General features: G+C 43.2%; 1 protein-coding gene across 1 annotated transcript in view; it reads left to right on the forward strand.

Moving 5' to 3' along the window:
• Nucleotides 1-6,908: 6,908 nt before the first annotated feature.
• Nucleotides 6,909-23,321, forward strand: part of LOC139413816 (histone deacetylase 7-like) — a 69,930-nt gene continuing 53,517 nt past the window's right edge. Inside the window, exon 1 of the mRNA XM_071161601.1 lies at nucleotides 6,909-6,960. The gene's annotated coding sequence lies outside the window, so the exon portion shown is untranslated. The remainder of the gene's footprint in view (nucleotides 6,961-23,321) is intronic.

The raw sequence follows: 23,321 nt of genomic DNA on the forward strand, positions 1-23,321 counted from the left end.
CGGGTTAGAGTCCCGCACCTTGAAAGCGGTAGCTCTACCCTTTAGCTCAGTGCGAATGTTGCCTGTAATCCATGGCTTCTGGCTGGGGTATGTACTGTACGTACAGTCACTGTGGAGACAACGTCCTCAATGCACTTATTGATAAAGCCAATTACATATGTGGTGTACTCCTCAATGCCATCGGAAGAATCCTGGAACATGTTCCAGTCTATGATAGCAAAACAGTCCTGTAGTTTAGCATCTGCTTCATCTGACCACTTTTTTTATAGAACGAGTCACTGATGCTTCCTGCTTTCATTTTCGCTTGTAAGCAGGAATCAGTAGGACAGAGTTGTGGTCGGATTTACCAAATGGAGGGCGAGGGAGAGCTTTGTACGCATCTCTGTGTGTGGAGTACAGGTGATCTAGAATTGTTTTCCCTCTGGTTGCACATTTAACATGTTGATAGAAGTTTGGTAGAACTGATTTAAGTTTTCCTGCATTAAAGTCTCTGGCCACTAGGAGCGCCGCCTCTGGGTGAGTGGTTTCCTGTTTGCTTATTTCCTTACTTGTAGATTACTACAAGTAATCTAGTAAAAACCAAAGAAATCACAGGAGTATAACAAAATCATAAAACAGCTAATTAAAAACATTGAAAGGTCAAGGAATCAGCCTCAACATCCTTCATCAATGATTTAAAAACACCAACCGGGACAAGTTCTTCCAGTTTAAATATCAAGGCACAAGGCGAGACCCAAATGCAGATGGTTGGAGTCTTACAATGTTTATTAATCCAAAAACGGGTAGGCAAGAGAATGGTCGTGTACAGGCAAAAGTTCAAAACCACTTCAGTCCAATAGGTACCAAAGGGCAGGCAGATTCAGGTGGTCCCTGCACAGGGACAGCTCAGCGGAAATTTCAGAGCGCCACCTATAGTACTCGAGTATAGTACTCAATAAATCTCAAACTTTCATAAAAATACACATGCAAGGTACTGAATTAAAGATACACTCGTTGTGAATCTAGCCACCAAGTCAGATTTGTAAAATGCTTTTCGGCGAAAGCATGAGAAGCTATTATCTGATAGCATGCACCCCCCCAAAATACCAGCACGACACGTAAACAACAGATTTTGCGGTAGCCGGCGCTACCCAAAACGCAGAAATAAAATATAAAACATTCATTACCTTGGACGAGCTTCTTTGTTGGCACTCCTATATGTCCCATAAACATCACAATTGGGTCTTTTTCCCGATTAAATCCGTCATTGTATACCCAAAATGTAATTTGCTAAAGGCCAGTCTGATGCTGCAAAAAGCCCATTTACAAGACGCAACGTCACTTTTTAAAATTACAAAAGTCGCCTATAAACTTTTACAAATCACTTCAAACTACTTTTCTAAACCAACTTTAGGTATTAATAAACGTTAATGATGTATCAAATTGATCACGGGGCGATCTGTATTCGATAGCAGCAAGTCTGGAAATCATCGTCCATTTTTTCAGTTTCACAGCATACTGTGGTGCGCCTCAAGAAAGGAGGGGTCTATTCGTGTTGTAACCAAGGACAAATGAGTCAGAAATTGACAGCAATGGCGACATCGTGTGGACATATTTTTTATTTTTTTTCGCATATATTTTCTGTCGCCTTAAACAATACATTGAATGGCGGATGAATATTTTTTTTGTGTTTTTGGTAAACAGTTTTACCAGGGATTTTTACTCCTAAACACGTTCTGTTATAGCCACAGACCCGATTTAACCAGTTTTAGAGACTTCAGAGTGTTTTCTATACACACATACTTATCATATGCATATACTATATTCCTGGCATGAGTAGCAGGACTTTGAAATGTTGCGCGATTTTTTTACAAAAAGCTGCGAAAATTCGCATCATCCATAACAGGTTAATCCAAAAACGGGTAGGCAAGAGAATGGTCGTGTACAGGCAAAAGTTCAAAACCAATAGGTACCAAAGGGCAGGCAGATTCAAGATCAGGGCAGGCAGGATGACCAGTCAGGCGGGAAAGTAGTCCAGAGTCAGGCAGGATGATCAGTCAGGCAGGATGATCAGTCAGGCAGGATGATCAGTCAGGCAGGAAAGTAGTCCAGAGTCAGGCAGAGGTCCAAAACCGGGAAGACTAGCCAAATAGAATAGAAAAGGAGTACGGTGGTTGACTTGACTAAACATACAAGACGAACTGGCACAGAGAGACAGGAAACACAGGGATAAATACACTGGGGAAAATAAGTGACACCTGGAGGGGGTGCAGACAATCACAGGGACAGGTGAAACAGTTCAGGGCGTGACATTAAAACTATTTTGTAAGGAGTTCCAAGCCGATGGCGCAGAGTACATAAAAGGCCTTTTACCAAATTCAGTTAGGACATTTGGAACAGTTAGCAGGACAAAGTCCTGTGAATGAAGAGAGTACCCACCACATTTCTGAAGAATAAAAACAGCCAAATAAAATGGTGGTAAACCTAAAATGGCTTTGTAAATAAAAGTATACCAGTGACTGAGCCTACGAGTGACTAGATAAGGCCAGCCAACCCTGGTATATAAAGTGCAGTGGTGCGTAAGGGTTTTGCAGTTTAAAATAATTCTTACAGCTCCATGGTAAAGGCTGTCAATTGCTCTCAAACACTGAACGTAAGCGTTCATATATAACATTTCACAATAGTCTAGTATATGCATAAATGTAGCTGATACAAGCCTCCTTCTGGCTTCAAAAGAAAAACAGCTCTTATTCCTAAAATACTATCCCAACTTCAGCTTAAAATATTTTGTAATATGGATATGGATATGCAATTTAAAAGAGGCCATCATCCATTCAAATGCCAAGATTTTTATATGAGGTTACAGCCTCAATCTCATTGCCCTGACAGGTAGTAATAGGTGAAAGGTTCAGAGGACTATTTCTTGCTTTAGAAAACACCATTAGTTTAGTTTTGTCAGCATTGAGGATAAGCTTCAATTGACAGGTATGTTGAACAGCATAAACATGAGTTTTGAAAAGCTTTTGTGAGAGACGAGGCACAACAATAAATAACAGTATCATCAGCATAAAAGTGAAGTTGCGCATTTTGCACATTTTTGTCAAAATTATTTATATAAACAGGGAATAAGAGGGGACCAAGTACAGTGCCCTGGGGCACACCATTACAGACAGACAATTTAACAGACATGAACCCATCAAATTGAGTGCACTGAGTTCTATCAGACAAATAGTTAGCAAACCATGCAACTGCAAGCTCAGAAAGACCTATGCTCGACAATCTCTGCCTCAGTATAACATGATAAACTGTATCAAAAGCCTTAGAGAAATCAATAAAAAGTGAGACACAGTGCTGTTTTTTGTCAAAGGCTTCAGTGATATCATTTAAAACGTTCATGGCTGCTGTAATTGTGCTATGCTTCTTCCTGAAGCCCGATTGGTACATTGATAAAATAGAGTTAGTATATAAAAACTACTTTAGCTGTTCACTAACAAGGGTTTCAAGTATTTTCGCCAGGGGGGTTAAAGCTTTGAAATCGGCCTATAATTATTTAAAAGAGTTGGACCTCCCCCGTTTAAAAGTGGTAGGACAAATTCTGATTTCCAGATACTTTGAATGTAATAACTTTCCAGGGTTAGATTGAACAGATATGTACGTGCTATGAAATCAGCTGCCAGTTTTAAAAAGCAGGGATCAAGATGATCAGGACCGGCAGACTTTCTCTGATCTAAGGATTTCAGAGCTTCATGTACCCCCTGCACTGAGAATGGCAAAAATATAAAAGTTTGACCAGCTCTCACTGGTTCATCCATGCAGGGTTGTACAGAGACAGAGGACACTGAATCAAACAGCCTACCAGATGATATAAAGTGCTCATTGAAACAATTCAGCATTTCAAGTCCTTCAATACACATGATGGTAATGCATTAACATTACTGTTACAAGACATAGACTTAATAGCCTTTCAATACGTTCTAGGGTCATTCAGGTATCAGTGGTAACAGACATAAAATATGCAGTTGGCCTTCCTGAGAAGAAAAGAACACTTGTTTCGTAACTGCCTAAAAATAAGCCATTCCGCATCAGAACATGATTTCCTTGTTTTAGCCCAGGCTAGATTACGTTCATGATTAATAGAAGACAGCTCAGAAGAAAACCATGGATTATCCCGCCCTTTAACCTTGAACCTGTGGAATGGGGTATGTTTGTTTACTATTTGGAAATTAACATCATAAAATAATTTCCAGGCAGTTTCCAGATCAGGAATAAATAAATAAATAATCTTATTCCAGTCAAATAAAACAATTCACGAAAGAAAGTCTGCTCCTTAAAACTCTTAACATTTCTCTTACGAATAAAGTGTGGGTTTGTTTTAAAGAACCTTAGAATTTCTAACAGCAACAACAGCAGGTCACTTAAATCATTACAGAAAACACCAACCGCAGAATATTTATGTGGAACATTTGTCAATGTCAAATCAATCTGGGTAGATTTCTCTGGACATTTGAGATTAGGGCAGGTGGGGAAGTTAATCAACTGAGTTTGCAGAGGGGGGTCTATAGCAGCAATCACAGTTATAGAGAGATCATTTAAAACCTCGAGATTCAAAGCAAGAAATTCCAACTGTTTACAAATAGTTTCATACTTTGCCACATTTACAAGGAATTTAGTCTTTACATACAGTGCCTTGCGAAAGTATTCGGCCCCCTTGAACTTTGCGACCTTTTGCCACATTTCAGGCTTCAAACATAAAGATATAAAACTGTATTTTTTTGTGAAGAATAAACAACAAGTGGGACACAATCATGAAGTGGAATGACATTTATTAGATATTTCAAACTTTTTTAACAAATCAAAAACTGATGAAAAAAAATACAGTATGTTTGAAGCCTGAAATGTGGCAAAAGGTCGCAAAGTTCAAGGGGGCCGAATACTTTCGCAAGGCACTGTATATGGCCACACACCCACCTTTCTTAGCCCGATCAGTGCCTGGATACAGCCATATACCACAAACCCCCAAAGTGCCTTTTAGCTGTTATAAACTGGTTACCAATGTAATTAGAGCAGTAAAAATACACGTTTTGTCATACCCGTGGTATACGGTTTGATATACCACAGCTGTCAGCCAATCAACATTCAGGGCTCGAGCCACCCAGTTTATGGTCATTTCAGGTCATTTCAGGTCAGTTCAGGGATCGAGCCACCCACTGTTATGCCAAAGGGATATTTCACTGTAATGCCAAGTTAAGAATTTACAGTAACTGTCAAAACACTATCTTCCTAAAGGATATTTTTCAGTTAAGTTGTTCTTATGGGTGTTATTTGACTTCACTGTTTGTATTTTTGTACAGTGCATCCTGATACATTTCCTGCCATTGTCTATGTCTGCCTCTGGCTGTTACAGTCTCTCTCTCTCTCTCCCCCTCTCTCTCTCTCTCTCTCTCATTCTCTGTCTTACTGTCTGTCTCTCGCTCTCTCCCTCTCTCTCTGTCTCACTCTATCTCTCAATTCAATTAAATTTGCTTTATTGGCATGACGTAACAATGTACATATTGCCAAAGCTTACTTTGGATATTTACAATATTAATATAATAAGAATCAACATTGTCAACAGTAACAACAATAACCAAGGGTCAAAATAACCATACATTGAACAATACCAATAAGCATACAGTAGAGGACATGTGCAGGTTGATTGGTCTGTCAGACACTGTCCCTCATCTTATGGCAAGCAGCAATGTAGTGCGCTTCCAACCCACAGCTCTCTGCATCCTCCCCCAACAGGACAGGCATTATATTCTCATCAGAGAGGTCTTTGAATCCTTAAATAAGGGTTTCAAATTTGGGGAAGTGACACTCTAATTGTTTTATATTTTTGACATTTTGTCAGGAAATACAGCTCTGTATCAGGTTCTGCTGTGGTGCAGTGGTTGCACAGCCTTTCCTTTACAGGGAGCCAGGTTTTCCTGTCTACCCTTCTCAATGGCAAGGCTGTGCTCACTGAGCCTGTGCTTTGTCAGGGTTTTTCTAAGGTTTTGATCAGTAACCATGGTCAAATAGTTAGCCAGTGTAATGTCGATTTAGGGCCAGATAGCACTGCCTTTTGCTTTGTGCTTGTGATTGTGTTTCCCAAAAAGCTTTTGACTGTGATGTAAATTATTTTATCCTGATTGATTGGATGTTCTACTCCTGAGGCTTCAGTTTGTTAGTAGAACAAGTTTGTGAACTCAGCCCCAGGACCAGCTGGATGAGGGGACTCTTTTCTTTGCTCAGCTCTTGGCATTGCAGGGCTTGGTAATGATATGATAATGATACTGTATATGGTATGGTAATGATATCTCTCTCTCTCTCTCTCTCTCTCTCTCTCTCTCTCTCTCTCTCTCTTTCTCTGTTTCTCTCTCTTTCTCTGTTTCTCTCTCTCTTTTTGTTTCTCTCTCTCACACACACACTCTTTCTCATTTTTCCTATTCCTTTCCGCGTAGCTTCTGGCTCGGGTGCTACTTTGACAAAAGTTACAGCAGACTGATAGAGCTGAGCAACTGTGTGAGTCTGAGAGAGAGCGAGAGAGCAAGAGAGCGAGAGAGCGAGAGAGCGAGAGAGAGAGAGAGAGAGAGACAGACAGACAGACAGTAAGACAGAGAATGAGAGAGAGAGAGAGAGAGAGAGAGAGAGAGAGACAGACAGACAGACAGACAGTAAGACAGAGAATGAGAGAGAGAGAGAGAGAGAGAGAGAGAGAGAGAGAGAGAGAGAGAGAGAGAGAGAGAGAGAGAGAGAGAGAGAGAGAGAGAGAGAGAGAGAGAGAGAGAGACAGTAAGACAGAGAAAGAGAGAGAGAGAGAGAGAGAGAGAGAGAGAGAGAGAGAACTTCATTATCTAGCACGGATCTGAACTCACATCCACTCACTCCCCCCTGTCCCGGCTATGAGATTGACCTGCTGACTGTGTTGGACCTAGCCCTGAATGACCTAACCTAATACTGGTAAGCCAAAATACTTTTACTGTTACAGTATGTTTCAGGTGGGTACTACTTGTGTTTCTCATGGGTTTATCTATGTTATTAAAGATGGGCTGACAAGATAATCAGATGTCACTTTACTTACTTTACTTGTCACTTTACTTCAACTTGAATTACACTGTACTTAACGTGACATGCTCAAGTTAGAGAGTAAGGACATTGGGTGACAAGTTTGCAGATGAGGAGACGTGTTGTTGTTGTGTTTATTTAAGCTGGAAAAGTTAGGCTTTATTGATTCATCATCGTTTTCATCTTGTTTGTTTGATTCAAGCTCCCAGAATTCTGACATCACAAGCAAATGTTTATGTGCCTCTGGTTGTGAGCATTTTGACATCACCAGCAAATGTTCATGTGCCTCTCGTTGTGAGCATTTTGACATCACCAGCAAATGTTCATGTGCCTCTCGATGTGAGCATTTTGACATCACCAGCAAATGTTCATGTGCCTCTCGATGTGCGCATTCTGGTGCATGAATGGCTTTGGCTTGGTTTTTCCTCTCTTTGCATTGCTTCCCACACTTGTGTTGTTGTTAGTGCTAAATAATACCACACAGCATATACAAAAAACACAAAGGTGTTCAGAGGAAAAGATCATCATTGTTTTTCCTTCCTTTTTCCGACTTGGCACAGGGAGAGGGGAGAAAATTGCAAACAGACCCACCCACCCCTAGGAGTGAGTCCACTCAGAACTAGGAAACATAAAACACCAGTGTCAGGGAGTGTGTGTGTGTGTGTGTTAGAGAGAGAGAGAAACAGAAAGAGTGAGACACAAAGAAAGAGAGTACACAGGGTAAGGGGGATTTTGCTAACGATCCAATTTGTTTTGATAACTCTGATGTGCTCCTTTGCCCCATGCGTTAGTAAAGCTTGCTGAGTGAGAGGGGAGAGAGCGATAGCTAGAGGCATAGAGAGTGAATTGGGCTGCTTTCATAATCCGGCCAATGTCTTTCCATGTGTCTCATAGCCCTGATCACTGCCCTACAGGTCCCTAATAAGCAGGGAAAATTAACACATCAACTAAATGTGCTTGTAATTTGTCCATATAATTTCCTGTCTCATCCCCTTCCTGTATATTGGCACACGTCTTCTTGTTCCTTTAAAAAAAACTCTTTATGACAGTCATATTACAATTTGAAATTGTAACAGTATTGACACAAAACAGTAATGAAACCAAAGTGTTCTTAGTTGTATAGCTACAAAAGCTGTCCTAGTTGAATAAGATGAACATTTGTGTACTTTACAACTGATAGTAATTCTATGGTGTGGGTCAATCTCAGGCAACCAAACAAAAATTGAAAATATAAATTAATCTTAAACGGGATAAAACGCCATCAAAAATACATGAATAGAGTGCAGAGCTTTCCCAGCTATTGATTTGTTTTTCCCCACATGATTTTACAGTGCACCATACATAAATCATTTTTGATAAAAACACATGATTGAATGATTGGCTTAGACTTTTGCTCGCTCTCTCGCCCAAAACACAAGAGTTCCTCTCTATTTTTACACTCCCCAGGACTACTCCATATATAGACCTATGTCTTTGTGGTCTGTTGAGCTCCTAAATCCTACGTTTTATGTCCTTTTTGACAATGATGGTCCATAATGATGACATTCACAGGTTATTTTGCTCTGACTTGGAGGTGACGAACTCAAATTACAGTCCAAGGAGTTGTTGTTGGTTTGAACTCAGACCTGGAGAGCGGAAAGATCTTTGTATAGAGGTTTGGACTGATGTCATCTATACCAAAATACTTTAGAGCAGCCAGAAAACAAAAACTGGACTCAAAATTCATATTGTAGATGTGCACCATTTGATACATCAAATAAAATGTTATTGGTCACATATTTAGCAGATGTTATTGCAGATGTAGCGAAATGCTTGATATGCTCACTTCTCACTGATGAAGCTATACGAGACATATAGTAGATTAGAATGCATCGCATATAACAAACCAATGCAGTACTTCCATAACAGAAATGGTCACTCATTCCAGATCCCAAGACATGCTAACCTTTCACCATTACAATAACAGGGGAGGTAAGCATTTTATATCATACACCCAAGACAAGCTAACCTCTCACCATTACAATAACAGGGGAGGTAAGCATTTTATATCATACACCCAAGACAAGCTAACCTCTCACCATTACAATAACAGGGGAGGTTAGCATTTTATATCATACCCCCAAGACATGATAACCTCTCACCATTACAATTACAGGGGAGGTAAGCATTTTATATCATACCCCCAAGACATGATAACCTCTCACCATTACAATAACAGGGAAGGTTAGCATTTTTGGGGGGGTATAATATTTGTGTGTTTCAACTCTTTAATTGGGTGGAGGTTGTTACAGGGTGTGGAGCTTTAGTTGGGGGGGTTGTTACAGGGTGTTGAGGTTTAGTTGGGGGGTTGTTACAGGGTGTAGAGGTATAGTTGGGTGGGTTGTTACAGGGTGTTGAGGTTTAGTTGGAGGGGTTGTTATAGGGTGTAGAGGTATAGTTGGGTGGGTTGTTACAGGGTGTTGAGGTTTAGTTGGGGGGGTTGTTATAGGGTGTAGAGGTATAGTTGGGTGGATTGTTACAGGGTGTTGAGGTTTAGTTGGGGGGTTGTTATAGGGTCTAGAGGTTTAGTTGGGGGGTTGTTACAGGGTGTAGAGGTATAGTTGGGGGAGAGGGTTGTTATAGGGTGTTGAGGTTTAGTTGGGGGGGGTTGTTACAGGGTGTTGAGGTTTAGTTGGGGGGGTTGTTACAGGGTGTTGAGGTTTAGTTGGGGGGTTGTTACAGGGTGTAGAGGTATAGTTGGGGGGGTTGTTACAGGGTGTAGAGGTTTAGTTGGGGGGGTTGTTACAGGGTGTAGAGGTATAGTTGGGGGGGTTGTTACAGGGTGTTGGGGTTTAGTTGGGGGGGTTGTTACAGGGTGTAGAGGTATAGTTAAGGGGGTTGTTACAGGGTGTTGAGGTTTAGTTGGGGGTTGTTATAGGGTGTAGAGGTTTAGTTGGGGGGGGGGGGGGGGGTTGTTACAGGGTGTTGAGGTTAAGTTGGGAGGTTGTTACAGGGTGTAGAGGTTTAGTTGGGGGGGTTGTTACAGGGTGTAGAGGTATAGTTGGGGGGGGTTGTTATAGGGTGTTGAGGTTTAGTTGGGGGGTTGTTACAGGGTGTAGAGGTTCAGTTGGGGGGGGTTGTTACAGGGTGTAGAGGTATAGTCGGGGGGTTGTTACAGGGTGTTGAGGTTTAGTTGGGGGGGTTGTTACAGGGTGTAGAGGTATAGTTGGGGGGGTTGTTACAGGGTGTTGAGGTTTAGTTGGGGGGGTTGTTATAGGGTGTAGAGTTATAGTTGGGGGGGTTGTTATAGGGTGTTGAGGTTTAGTTGGGGGGGTTGTTACAGGGTGTAGAGGTTTAGTTGGGGGGGTTGTTATAGGGTGTAGAGGTATAGTTGGGGGGAGGGGGTTGTTACAGGGTGTAGAGGTTTAGTTAGGGGGGTTGTTACAGGGTGTAGAGGTATAGTTGGGGGAGAGGGTTGTTACAGGGTGTAGAGGTTTAGTTGGGGGGGTTGTTACAGGGTGTAGAGGTATAGTTGGGGGGGTTGTTACAGGGTGTTGAGGTTTAGTTGGGGGGGGTTGTTATAGGGTGTAGAGGTATAGTTGGGTGGGTTGTTACAGGGTGTTGAGGTTTAGTTGGAGGGGTTGTTATAGGGTGTAGAGGTATAGTTGGGTGGGTTGTTACAGGGTGTTGAGGTTTAGTTGGGGGGGTTGTTATAGGGTGTAGAGGTATAGTTGGGTGGATTGTTACAGGGTGTTGAGGTTTAGTTGGGGGGTTGTTATAGGGTCTAGAGGTTTAGTTGGGGGGTTGTTACAGGGTGTAGAGGTATAGTTGGGGGAGAGGGTTGTTATAGGGTGTTGAGGTTTAGTTGGGGGGGTTGTTACAGGGTGTTGAGGTTTAGTTGGGGGGGTTGTTACAGGGTGTTGAGGTTTAGTTGGGGGGTTGTTCCAGGGTGTAGAGGTATAGTTGGGGGGGTTGTTACAGGGTGTAGAGGTTTAGTTGGGGGGGTTGTTACAGGGTGTAGAGGTATAGTTGGGGGGGTTGTTACAGGGTGTTGGGGTTTAGTTGGGGGGGTTGTTACAGGGTGTAGAGGTATAGTTGGGGGGGTTGTTACAGGGTGTTGAGGTTTAGTTGGGGGGTTGTTATAGGGTGTAGAGGTTTAGTTGGGGGGGGGGGGTTGTTACAGGGTGTTGAGGTTAAGTTGGGAGGTTGTTACAGGGTGTAGAGGTTTAGTTGGGGGGGTTGTTACAGGGTGTAGAGGTATAGTTGGGGGGGTTGTTATAGGGTGTTGAGGTTTAGTTGGGGGGTTGTTACAGGGTGTAGAGGTTCAGTTGGGGGGGGTTGTTACAGGGTGTAGAGGTATAGTCGGGGGGGTTGTTACAGGGTGTTGAGGTTTAGTTGGGGGGGTTGTTACAGGGTGTAGAGGTATAGTTGGGGGGGTTGTTACAGGGTGTTGAGGTTTAGTTGGGGGGGTTGTTATAGGGTGTAGAGTTATAGTTGGGGGGGTTGTTATAGGGTGTTGAGGTTTAGTTGGGGGGGTTGTTACAGGGTGTAGAGGTTTAGTTGGGGGGGTTGTTATAGGGTGTAGAGGTATAGTTGGGGGGAGGGGGTTGTTACAGGGTGTAGAGGTTTAGTTAGGGGGGTTGTTACAGGGTGTAGAGGTATAGTTGGGGGAGAGGGTTGTTACAGGGTGTAGAGGTTTAGTTGGGGGGGTTGTTACAGGGTGTAGAGGTATAGTTGGGGGGGTTGTTACAGGGTGTTGAGGTTTAGTTGGGGGGGTTGTTATAGGGTGTAGAGGTATAGTTGGGGGGGGTTGTTATAGGGTGTTGAGGTTTAGTTGGGGGGTTGTTACAGGGTGTAGAGGTATAGTTGGGGGGGGGGGGTGGTTATAGGTTGCAGAGGTATAGTTGGGGGGTTGTTATAGGGTGTTGAGGTTTAGTTGGGGGGGTTGTTACAGGGTGTAGAGGTATAGTGGGGGGGGGTGGGGGGGTTGTTACAGGGTGTTGAGGTTTAGTTGGGGGGGTTGTTACAGGGTGTAGAGGTATCACAAATAGTTTCATATTTAAAAATGTAAATTGCACAACAATTCCATGTGAATCTGATAACTAGAATGTGTAGACTTTCCAAGATACAGTTTATGTCATCCTACCATCAGTAATAATGTCTCAGACGCCAACTGATCTGGCATCATATTCATTTAGTACCAACGCATATTTTCAGCTGGTTGGATTATCTAAATATGGTTCCGTTCCCATCTTTTGAGGTCACCAGACTCTCTCTCAATGTTAACCAAGGGATTTCCAATAGTCACATGGGTAGAGTAGAGAGAGGAAAAAGGGGAAAGGCATTTATGGGGGTCATAAACCTCCCCCACTCAGGCCAACGTCATGACAGTACCAACGCTAAGTGTCTCTGTCTGTCTCTCTCTTGCCTTCGCCATGTCTTCTGTAACAAGCAGCCATATTGTTGTCATTCTGCTAGGGACCTGTTTAAAACGTATTAAGTGTGTTGGTCCTGTGTTACCATTTAATTATCTAGTAAATAAATAATTTACCAATTTGTGTAATAGTTTGCTCTGGTTTTTGCAGATGCAATGAGGATATGACTGTTCAGAATGATGATATGATACAAGGTTATGATTAATAAATTGAGTGTTTATAGATGTGATAGGTAAAGACCTTTAGAGTTTAATTCGGAAGATGGTAACTCTTTAAAGAACCACTCTCGTGCTGCCCCAGATCCTAGTTAGTTAATTGTTACATGATTCATTTAATCGGGTCACAATTAAACATAGTTGATTAGATAAATAACAGCCATCAGATTAATGTTAAAGTCAACTCACGACACTGGCTTGCCATTGGAAAAGATTCCCAGTTCCACTCAGTGACACAGCAGTCATTACTCAGAGGCCGTGATGACACACAGTGACAACAAATAATTAAGTAGTGATTTATCAGGGGGTGCTCCCCTACTTCCAGACACTTAACAGAACAGAGAAAAATAGAATAGACAGAGAGAGAATGAGATAGATACGTAGATGGAGGGTGGTGAAAACAGCCTGTGCCTCTCAATGCGAGGATGGCCATCCAGGGATAGAATTTTCCATATACCCATCGTAAGGTTCCTACAACCTAGCCTATGTATGAAAGTTTACAACGTGCACAGGTCGAGAGAAATTTGAGTAATCAAGGTAACAGACATTGACACATTCAATACCGCCATGAACAATCTTGCATGCATCTATCTACGTAGCTGGGTGTAATCATTAGTCCAACAGATGTAAACAAGAGTATATATTGGACAAATTCAGGTATGATTATCCCCATTTTGTTCCTTTAGCTTCCGTTTAAGAAATGTTTTCAACAGAATCAGCGGAATGAATACACCCCTGATTACACGCAAACATAGTTCCCTTTCATAGCAGCCAGATACAAACATAGTTGCAGTACTAGCTGTAGCTTATGCTTTCAGCACGATACTAAACAAAAATATAAAGGCAACATATAAAGTGTTGGTCCCATGTTTCATGAGCTGAAATTTAAAGATCCCAGAAATTTTCCATGTCCACAAATTTGTTTACATCCTTGCTAGTGAGCATTTCTCCTTTGCCAAGACAATCCACCCACCTGATAGGTGTGGCATATCAAGAAGCTGATTAAACAGAAGGATCATTACACAGGTACACCTTGTGCTGGGGACAATAAAAGGTCACTCTAAAATGTGCAGTTTTGTAACGCAACACAATGCCACAGATGTCTCAATTTTTGAGAGGGTGTGCAATTGACATGTTGACTGCGGGAATGTCCACCAAAGCTGTTGCCAGAGAATTTAATGTTAATTTCTCTACCATGAGCTGCCTCCAACGTCGTATTAGAGAATATGGCAGTACGTCTAACCGGCCTCACAACCGCAGACCACGTGTAACCACGCCAGCCCAGGATCTCCATATCCGGCTTCTTCACCTGCGGGATCGTCTGAGACCAGCCATCCGGACAGCTGATGAAACTGAGGAGTATTTCTGTCTGTAATAAAGTCCTTATGTGGGGAAAAACTCATTCTGATCGGCTGGTCCTGGGTCCCCAGTGGGTGAGCCTGGCTCTCAAGTGGGTGGGCCTATGCCCTCCCAGGCCCACCCATGGCTGCACCCCTGCCCAGTTATGTGAAATCCATGGATTAGGGGCCAAATGATTTTTTTCAATTGTCTAATTTCCTTATATGAACTGTAACTCAGCAAAATCAAATCCACCCTGTCTACAAAATATGCTGTTGGGCCGGTCCATGGAGATAACTCTAACATTATTTGGGACGATCCACTTCAAGGGTCAAATAGGGGGATTATTGCTTGACGACTCATAATTAATTTAATTCCACTGCTCTATCTATCTCTACATACATCCAGTCTGAGACAGCCATTGTAGAAGTCCTTTCTGCTGATGTCAAAGTTTGGGGCATTGTACAAAACAAGTCATCAGCGATTGGATCGTCTCTAACCAATCTAACCAATTACTATTTCCGAAACACCGTTTTAGGCTCTAGCCCAACCCATCAGTTTCTGGGATCAGTCAAAACAGTTTGAATGTGTTCGCATTCAAGAAGTTTTCAGGGAGGGGATCAAATCTACTCATCATGGAGAAGAAACGTGTGTGGCGTTTAGCCGGAGAGATGTGGAAGGGTAGCCAGGCAAGGGGGATTAAACCAGATACCAAGACTCAAATTAGATCCATTCATCTTTTGGGATCATGTCAACCAGTCTGGCACCGTTTAGACTTCGTCTCTCCTAAATTCATCTGAAAGGAAATTACAACTACTAAAAACAACGTGATATCAACGAGTTTATCAAAACCAGAATACAACACAGCTAGTGTCTCTCTGGTCTTCTTGGCGAGGGTGTTCAGCCCTAAATCATGAGTTTGACTCCTAATTTAGGATATGTGCTTGTCATTGCCACAGAAAGTAGTTTGGGGTGGGGGGAGTTTTTGCCCGAGCTGTAGACTGCTTTATTGGTCTGCTAATACCAGACTATTAAAGGCCCAGTGCACAACTTTTGCGCTTTTTTGTTTTTGTTTTTTTACAATACTTTCAGAAAGTATTCAGACCCCTTGACTTCTTCAACATTTTGTTACATTACAGCCTTATTCTAAAATGGATTAAATAAATTAAAATCTTCAGCAGTCTACACATGATACCCAATAATGACTAAGTGAAAACAGGTTTTTAGAAATGTATGCAAATGTATTACAAATAAAAACAAAAATACCTTATTTACATAAGTATTCAGACTCTTTGTTATAAGACTCGAAATTGAGCTCAGGTGCATCTTGTTCCATTGATCATGCTTGAGATGTTTCTTCAACTTGATTGGAGTCCACCTGTGGTAAATTCAATAGATTGGACACGATTTGGAAAGGCACATGCCTGTCTAAATAAGGTTCCACAGTTGACAGCGTATGTCAGAAGTAATTGTCCGTAGAGCTCCGAGACTGTGTTGAGGCGCAGATCTGGGCGAGGGTAGCAAAACATTTCTGCAGCATTGAAGGTCCACAAGAACACAGGGGCCTCCATCATTATTAAATGGAAGAATTTTGGAACCACCAAGATTCTTCCTAGAGCTGGCCGCCAAACAGAGCAATCGGGGGGAGAAAGGCCTTGGTCAGGGAGGTGACCAAGAACCTGATGGTCATTTTGACAGAGCTCTAGGGTTCCTCTGTGGAGATGGGAGAACCTTCCAGAAAGACAACCATCTCTGCAGAACTCCACCAATCAGGCCTTTATGGTAGTGTCCAGAATGAAGCCACTCCACAGTAAAAGGCACATGACAGCCTGTTTGGAGTTTGCCAAAAGTCACCTAAAGACTATTAGACCATGAGAAACAAGATTCTCTGGTCTGATGAAACCAAGATTGAACTCTTTGGCCTGAATGCCAAGTGTCACATCTGGAGGAAACCTGGCATCATCCCTACGGTGAAGCATGGTGGTGCAGAATCATGTTCTGGGGATGTTTTTCAGCAGCAGGGACTGGGAGACTAGTCAGGATCAAGGCAAAGATGAACAGAGCAAAGTACAGAGAGATCCTTGATGAAAAACTGCTCCAGAGCTGTCAGGTCTTCAGTCTTCAAGTCTCCTTGAGTGGCCAAGCCAGAGCCTGGACTTGAACCCGATTGAAAATCTTCGGAGACCTGAAAATAGCTGCGCAGCGAAGCTCCCAATTCAACCTGACAGACAGAGCTTCTGTTTTTGTGTATAAACTCGAAATCCTCTTCATCAACACAATACACCACATCCACACAATACACCACATCCTTGATATAGCCTATTCGTTATTATCGTAATGCAATCTCTAGATTGAGTGTGTGTATGTGCGTGTGTGTACGTGTGAGATAGAGTGCCAGTGTGTTTGCTTGAATGTGCTGTTTCTGTATCACGTACATGTGTGTGTTTAGAGTGAGCTGATTCAGTGTCAGTGTGTGGACATGAGTCAGACAGGTAGATCAGCATGATAAAATGGGCGCGCGCACTCTCGGACAAACGAGCGAAGTATCGTAATGGGTTCAGCAGGTGGAGCTCTGATTCAGTAAGTTCCTGAAATGAGATGAACGTGAGATTGACAGAGCCGCTCAAAAACAGCTCCGCTTCAAGTTAGCTTCAACAATGCGATAGTTAGACAGATGAAGTCTGTCTAACAGAGCTCTAGGGTTAGTCTTGTCTTCGATTATAGACGCGCATCGCTGAGGCGTGTGTCAGTGTATGTGTGAGAGAGAAGTTAACCATATTTTTTAGAGTTGTCAAGATATTTCATTAGCCTGTATCAACAACCTTTTTGTCGAGTGTGCTGTTGGACCAATCAAGAGGAACACATGAATCGCAAAATTGGTGCACATGTTGCTCACTTGTTGCATTTTATTCGCTAATTAATATCAGTGTGGAAGACTTCATTCGTCAAGATGGTAGAAAACGGATCACAAATGTGTCAAATAGCCTAGTGACTGAGGTAGGTTACTTATTTGGTCCACTCTTGTATTTTGTACAATTTGAATTTGCAATATCATCTTGAATCCTCGGTTTACATTTTAATGGAAGAATTGGGGCGATGTTTTAGCGCGTGTGAAATGTCAACGAGCTTTTGCATTTACACACGTTGTTGATAATGCATGTATAAACAATCAAACCTGTTGCGTTGTCTTGTGCTTCAGAATTAACTCGAAAGTGATGATGCAGCTAAAGGATGCACCTCAAAACGCGCTCAGTGCTGAATGTTGTAAAATTCATGATTGTTTTTCCTTACATAACAGATGGACCTATAGAATCTGGAACTGAAATAGAGACAGGTAGGATTCCATATTTCACCAATATCAAGGTATAGAGAGAGAGAGAGGAAAAAAAAAAAAACCTGGACAAATGAGAGTATTACACACACACAGACAATAGGCGGGATAAGGTCATAGTCGTAGTGTGAGGAAATAGTTACAGTTTCACATGAGCCATGCCAGAGGAATTGACACCACAATTCCAAATCTCTTTCTCTTCCTCTCTTTCTCCATCCCTCTCAGATAACCAACTTAATTCACTGTGTGTGTGTGTTTGTCTGCATTTGTGTGTTGATGTGATTTAAAAAAATGTTCTAAACAGTGTGACATTGTATTAGTATCACTTTACCTGAAATGTCAATGTGAGGGTTACAGGTTAGTCAAGGTAATTTGTATTGGGGTGGTTTCGGGGACACAGATTAAGCCTTGTCCTGGATAAAAGAGCATACTTGTAACGGTCTTCTTTAGGTGAAGTAGAGGCGGACCAAAATGCAGGGTGGTGGTTATTCATGTTCTTTAATTTATAAAGACACTACACATGAAATAACTAACAAAAACAACAAACGTGAGAACCTAAAACAGTCATATCTGGTGCAAAGACAGGAACAATCACCCACAAACACACAGTGAAACCCAGGCTACCTAAGTATAATTCTCAATCAGAGACAACTAATGACACCTGCCTCTGATTGAGAACCATACTAGGCCGAAACATAGAAATACCCCAAAACATAGAAAAGCAAACAGACTGCCCACCCAACTCACGCCCTGACCATACTAAATAAATACAAAACAAAGGAAATAAAGGTCAGAACGTAACAGTACCCCCCCCAAAACCTTAACCTATAGGGGAGGGTCTGGGTGGGCGTCTGTCCGCGGTGGCGGCTCTGGTGCTGGACGTGGCCCCCACTTCACCATAGTCTTAGTCTGACTTATTGTCCGCTTCTGTGGCCTCCTAACCATGGCGACCCTTCTCAATGGACAGAGGGGCAGCTCGGGACAGAGGGGCGGCAGCTCGGGACAGAGGTGCGGCCCCTGGCTGACTGGCGTCGCTGGCGGCGCTGGGCAGACTGGCGGCACTGGGCAGACTGGCGGCACTGGCGGCGCTGGGCAGACGGGCGGCACTGGGCAGACGGGCGGCACTGGCGGCGCTGGGCAGACGGGCGGCTCAGGCGGCGCTGGGCAGACGGGCGGCTCAGGCGGCGCTGGGCAGACGGGCGGCTCAGGCGGCGCTGGGCAGGCGGTGGCTCAGATGGCGCTGGGCAGACGGGAAGCTCCGGCAACGCTGGAGGGGAAGGCTCTGGCAGCGCTGGACTGAGTAGCTCTCGTAGCGCCGAACAGGCGGCTGCGCTGGAGAGGAGGAAGGCTCTGGCAGCGCTGGAGAGGAGGAAGGCTCCGGCAGCGCTGGACAGGCGGGAGCCCCTGTAAGGATGAGCCGGAGAGACAGCCTGGTGCGGGGGGCTGCCACCGGAGGGCTGGTGCGTGGAGGTAGTGACGGATAGACCGGACCGTGCAGGCGCACTGGAGCTCTTGAGCACCGAGCCTGCCCAACCTTACCTGGTTGAATGCTCCCGGTCGCCCTGCCAGTGCGGCGAGGTGGAATAGCCCGCACTGGGCTATGCAGGCGAACCGGGGACACCATGCGCAAGGCTGGTGCCATGTAAGCTGGCCCAAGGAGACGCACTGGAGACCAGCTGCGTAGAGCCGGCTTCATGGCACTTGGCTCAATGATCACTCTAGCCCGGGCCGATACGCGGAGCTGGAATGTACTGCACCGGGCTATGCACCCGCACTGGAGACACCGTGCGCTCCACAGCATAGCACGGTGCCTGCCCGGTCTCTCTAGCCCCCCGGTAAGCACAGGAAGTTTGCGCAGGTCTCCTACCTGGCGTAGCCATACTCCCTGTGAGCCCATACCCCAATACATTTTTGGGGCTGATTCTCAGGCTTCCATCCGCGTCGCCGTGCTGCCTCCTCATACCAGCCCCTCTCCGCTTTCGCCGCCTCCAGTTCTTCTTTGGGGCGCGATATTCTCCAGGCTGTGCCCAGGGTCCTTCACCGTCCAATTCGTCCTCCCATGTCCATTCCTCCTCGCACTGCTCCTGCTGCCGCTTCTCCTGCCGCACCTTGGGACGGCGACACTCCCCTGGTTTTGCCCAGGGTCCTCTCCCATCGATGATTTCCTCCCAAGTCCAGAAGTTTTTATCGCGCTGCAAAACAAAGGAAATAAAGGTCAGAACGTGACAATACTCAATGGGGAATCTCCATTGAAATAGCTTTTAAGCCCAGGATTGTCTGGAAAACCAGCCCATACATAGTATTTTAGGAACTTGGTTTTTTAAAATGTATTTCACCTTTATTTAACCAGGTAAGCTAGTTGAGAACAAGTTCTCATTTGCAACTGTGACCTGGCCAAGATAAAGCATAGCAGTTCAACACATACAACAACACAGATTTACACATGGAATGAACAAAACATACAGTCAATAATACAGTAGAAAAAAAAGTCTATATACAGTGAGTGCAAATAAGGGAGTTAAGGCAATAAATAGGCCATGGTGGTGAAGTAATTACAATATGGCAATTAAACACTGGAATGGTAGATGTGCAAAAGATGGATGTGCAAGTAGAGATACTGTGGTGCAAAATAAATAAATACAGTATGGGAATGAGGTAGATAGATGGGCTGTATACAGATGGGCTATGAACAGGTACAGTGATCTTTGAGCTGCTCTGACAGCTGGTGCTTAAAGCTAGTGAGGGAGAGGGGAATCTCCAGCTTCATTGATTTTTTCAGTTCGTTCCAGTCAGTGGCAGCAGAGAACTGGAAGGAAAGGCGACGAAAGGAGGAATTGGCTTTGGGGGTGACCAGTGAGACATACCTGCTGGAGCGTGTGCTACGAGTGGGTGCTGCTATGGTGACCAGTGAGCTGAGATAGGGCGGGGCTTTACCTAGCAGAGACTTGTAGATAACCTGTAGCCAGTGGGTTTGGCGACGAGTATGAAGCGAGGGCCAGCCAACAAGAGCGTACAGGTCGCAGTGGTGGGTAGTATATGGGGCTTTGGTGACAAAACGGATGGCACTGTGATAGACTACATCCAGTTTGCTGAGTAGAGTGTTGGAGGCTATTTTATATATGACATCGCCGAAGTCAAGGATCGGTAGGATGGTCAGTTTTATGAGGGTATGTTTGGCAGCATGAGTGAAGGAAGCTTTGTTGCGAAATAGGAAGCCCATTCTAGATTTAATTTTTAATTGGAGATGCTTAATGTGAGTCTGGAAGGAGAGTTTACAGTCTAGCCAGACACCTAGGTATTTGTAGTTGTCCACGTATTCTAAGTCAGAGCCGTCCAGAGTAGTGATGCTGGATGGGCGGGCAGGTGCGGGCAATGATCGGTTGAATAGCATGCATTTAGTTTTATTTGCGTTTAAGAGCAGTTGGAGGCCACGGAGGGAGAGTTGTAATGGCATTGAAGCTCGTCTGGAGGTTAGTTAACACAGTGTCCAAAGAAGGGCCAGAAGTATACAGAATGGTGTCGTCTGCATAGAGGTGGATTAGAGAATCACCAGCAGCAAGAGCGACATCATTGATGTATACAGAGAAGAGAGTCGGCCCGAGAATTGAACCCTGTGGCACCCCCATAGACTGCCAGAGGTCCGGACAACAGGCCCTCCGATTTGACACACTGAGCTCTATCAGAGAAGTAGCCTGGTGAACCAGGCGAAGCAATCATTTGAGAAACCAAGGCTGTTGAGTCTGCCAATAAGAATGTGGTGATTGACAGAGTCAAAAGCCTTGGCCAGGTCGATGAAGACAGGCTGCACAGTAATGTCTCTTATCGATGGTATATGTAAAGTATTGTGTAAAGTATTGTGTAAAGTATTGTGTGCTATTGCTTGGAAAATGTACAAATTGGACAGGGTGACAACAGGAGGCAGTTTGGCTCCAATACTAGGACTGTTTTCCTCATGGAATTAAGTCTGCTTCATGTTTTGTCTGCTTGTCTGAAACTCTTGTTTGATCGTCTATATGATTTCTGACAATCATATTCTATTGTTTAAAAGAACACGGGGTACACACAAAACGTGCCAAGTTATGAATTAACAGTACATTTATTATTGAATATCAAATGGATGGCCATTACCCTTTCTCTTTAGAAAGAAGACCACCACAACGAAAATGTAAATGTAGAGTTATTTATTGAGAGGTGCATTGATAGAATATAAATATCAAATGCCTCATCAACAATGGTTACTTTTGGTGTAATGTGTCACACCTGTGTTATACCGTATCTATCATCAAGTCAGCACATGCATCAAGTCAGTCATGACATTAGGGTTGGGCGATGTCAAATGTTGTCCTTTAAGTACACATAAAACATCATGATATACACGATGGTATCGTTTAATAAAATAAAAGACTGCTAAAAAGGAGCTTGCATACTACAGGAGGGATGAGAGGGGATGTGGCACGACTAAGGTGGCGTGACTGTGTGTGCCAAAGCCTGCATTTCAACACATTTTGCCATATGCATAGACAAAAATGTGCAGTTTTAAAGCAAATGTGCAGTTTATTGGTTAGGGTCCCCCTGGAAGTCGGGGGTCCCGGTGCACGTGTCCTGCGTGCCCGTTCGGTAATCCGGAACAAGAACAAGAAACTCTGCTGATAATTATTCAATGATTCACATTTTGCCTCATCTCCCTCTCTTATTAGGCCTAGGCTTCTTTCTGTATGTTGTGTGTAGGTCCTATACATGACTAATGATAGGCTATGGAAATAGACCTACTCTACACTTTGTTTCTTTCATAAGCTTTGTTTAGCTGTAAGTTTTCTTTTGACTCCTCATTCGAATTTTTCCATCTGGTCTCTGACCTTCAAAATTGTTCCCATTTGAAAGCTGCAACTTTAGGACATTAAACACGTTATTAGAATAGCCTATTTGGGAAATACTCTTAATAACTTGTTTTAATGCTTTTGATAGGCTATTTTAATTAGTATGATTTTGCTTTAGTCCATTGGGTTAGCAAAAGCAAAGAGGAGGGATGCATGAATCATTTATTTTAGACTAAGCTTTGATCAACTGTAAGGTTTGTTCAAACTACTCGTTCAATTTTTCTTCTATCTTGGTTTGTTCAATTTCTCTTTATTTATTTATTTATTTAGGCCTATCATGTTTGTTTTTAGGGTATTCAAAAACAACTTCTGAGAACGCTGTTAGATAAATTCATTGTTTGATCATGAAGTGGCGGGAGGAGGCAGGAGAAAGACAGAATAAAACTGAAGTCATACTCATCAAATGGAGAGAAAAGACAAAATGAAGGTTTTAAAATCATTCAACACTGGAGTGCCTGCGATAAAAAACAAACTAGGCTATCGCCATATCAACTGCCATTGAGAGGGAGAAAAAAATGAACCTATTTTCTGACTGGATATTTTGCGCCGCCTTGGTGAACATCTTCGCTCTGTGTACATCGTTCTCTTGCATTCTGTCAATAGTTCATAACATATTTATTGAAATAAGTAATGCAGGCTATAGCAAAGGTAAGCATTTGACATTTCTTGACTGTTCGAGTACTCTCATGATTTTTTCCTAGAACTCAAATAAAATAAAGTAAACTATTTTTAGAACACAAGCGATGCACTGGGAAACAATATGTGAGCATTTATCTATAGGCCTCACAGTGAGCAACAATGCCTCATTTAACATAACCATTACAGATAACAAATCCTAATTGCTAAATTGCCCCATATACACTGAACAAAAATGTAAATGCAACATGTAAAGTGTTTGTCCCATGTTTCATGAACTGAAATAAAATATCCCAGAAATGTTCCATACGCACAAAAAGCTTATTTCTCACAAATTGTTTGCACACATTTGTTTACGTCCCTGTTAATTAGCATTTCTGCTTTGCCAATATAATTCATCCATCCACATGACAGGTGTGACATATTAAGAAGCTGATTAAACAAC

This window comes from Oncorhynchus clarkii, chromosome 7, assembly GCF_045791955.1.
Source record: "Oncorhynchus clarkii lewisi isolate Uvic-CL-2024 chromosome 7, UVic_Ocla_1.0, whole genome shotgun sequence".
Taxonomy (NCBI): Eukaryota; Metazoa; Chordata; class Actinopteri; order Salmoniformes; family Salmonidae; genus Oncorhynchus; species Oncorhynchus clarkii.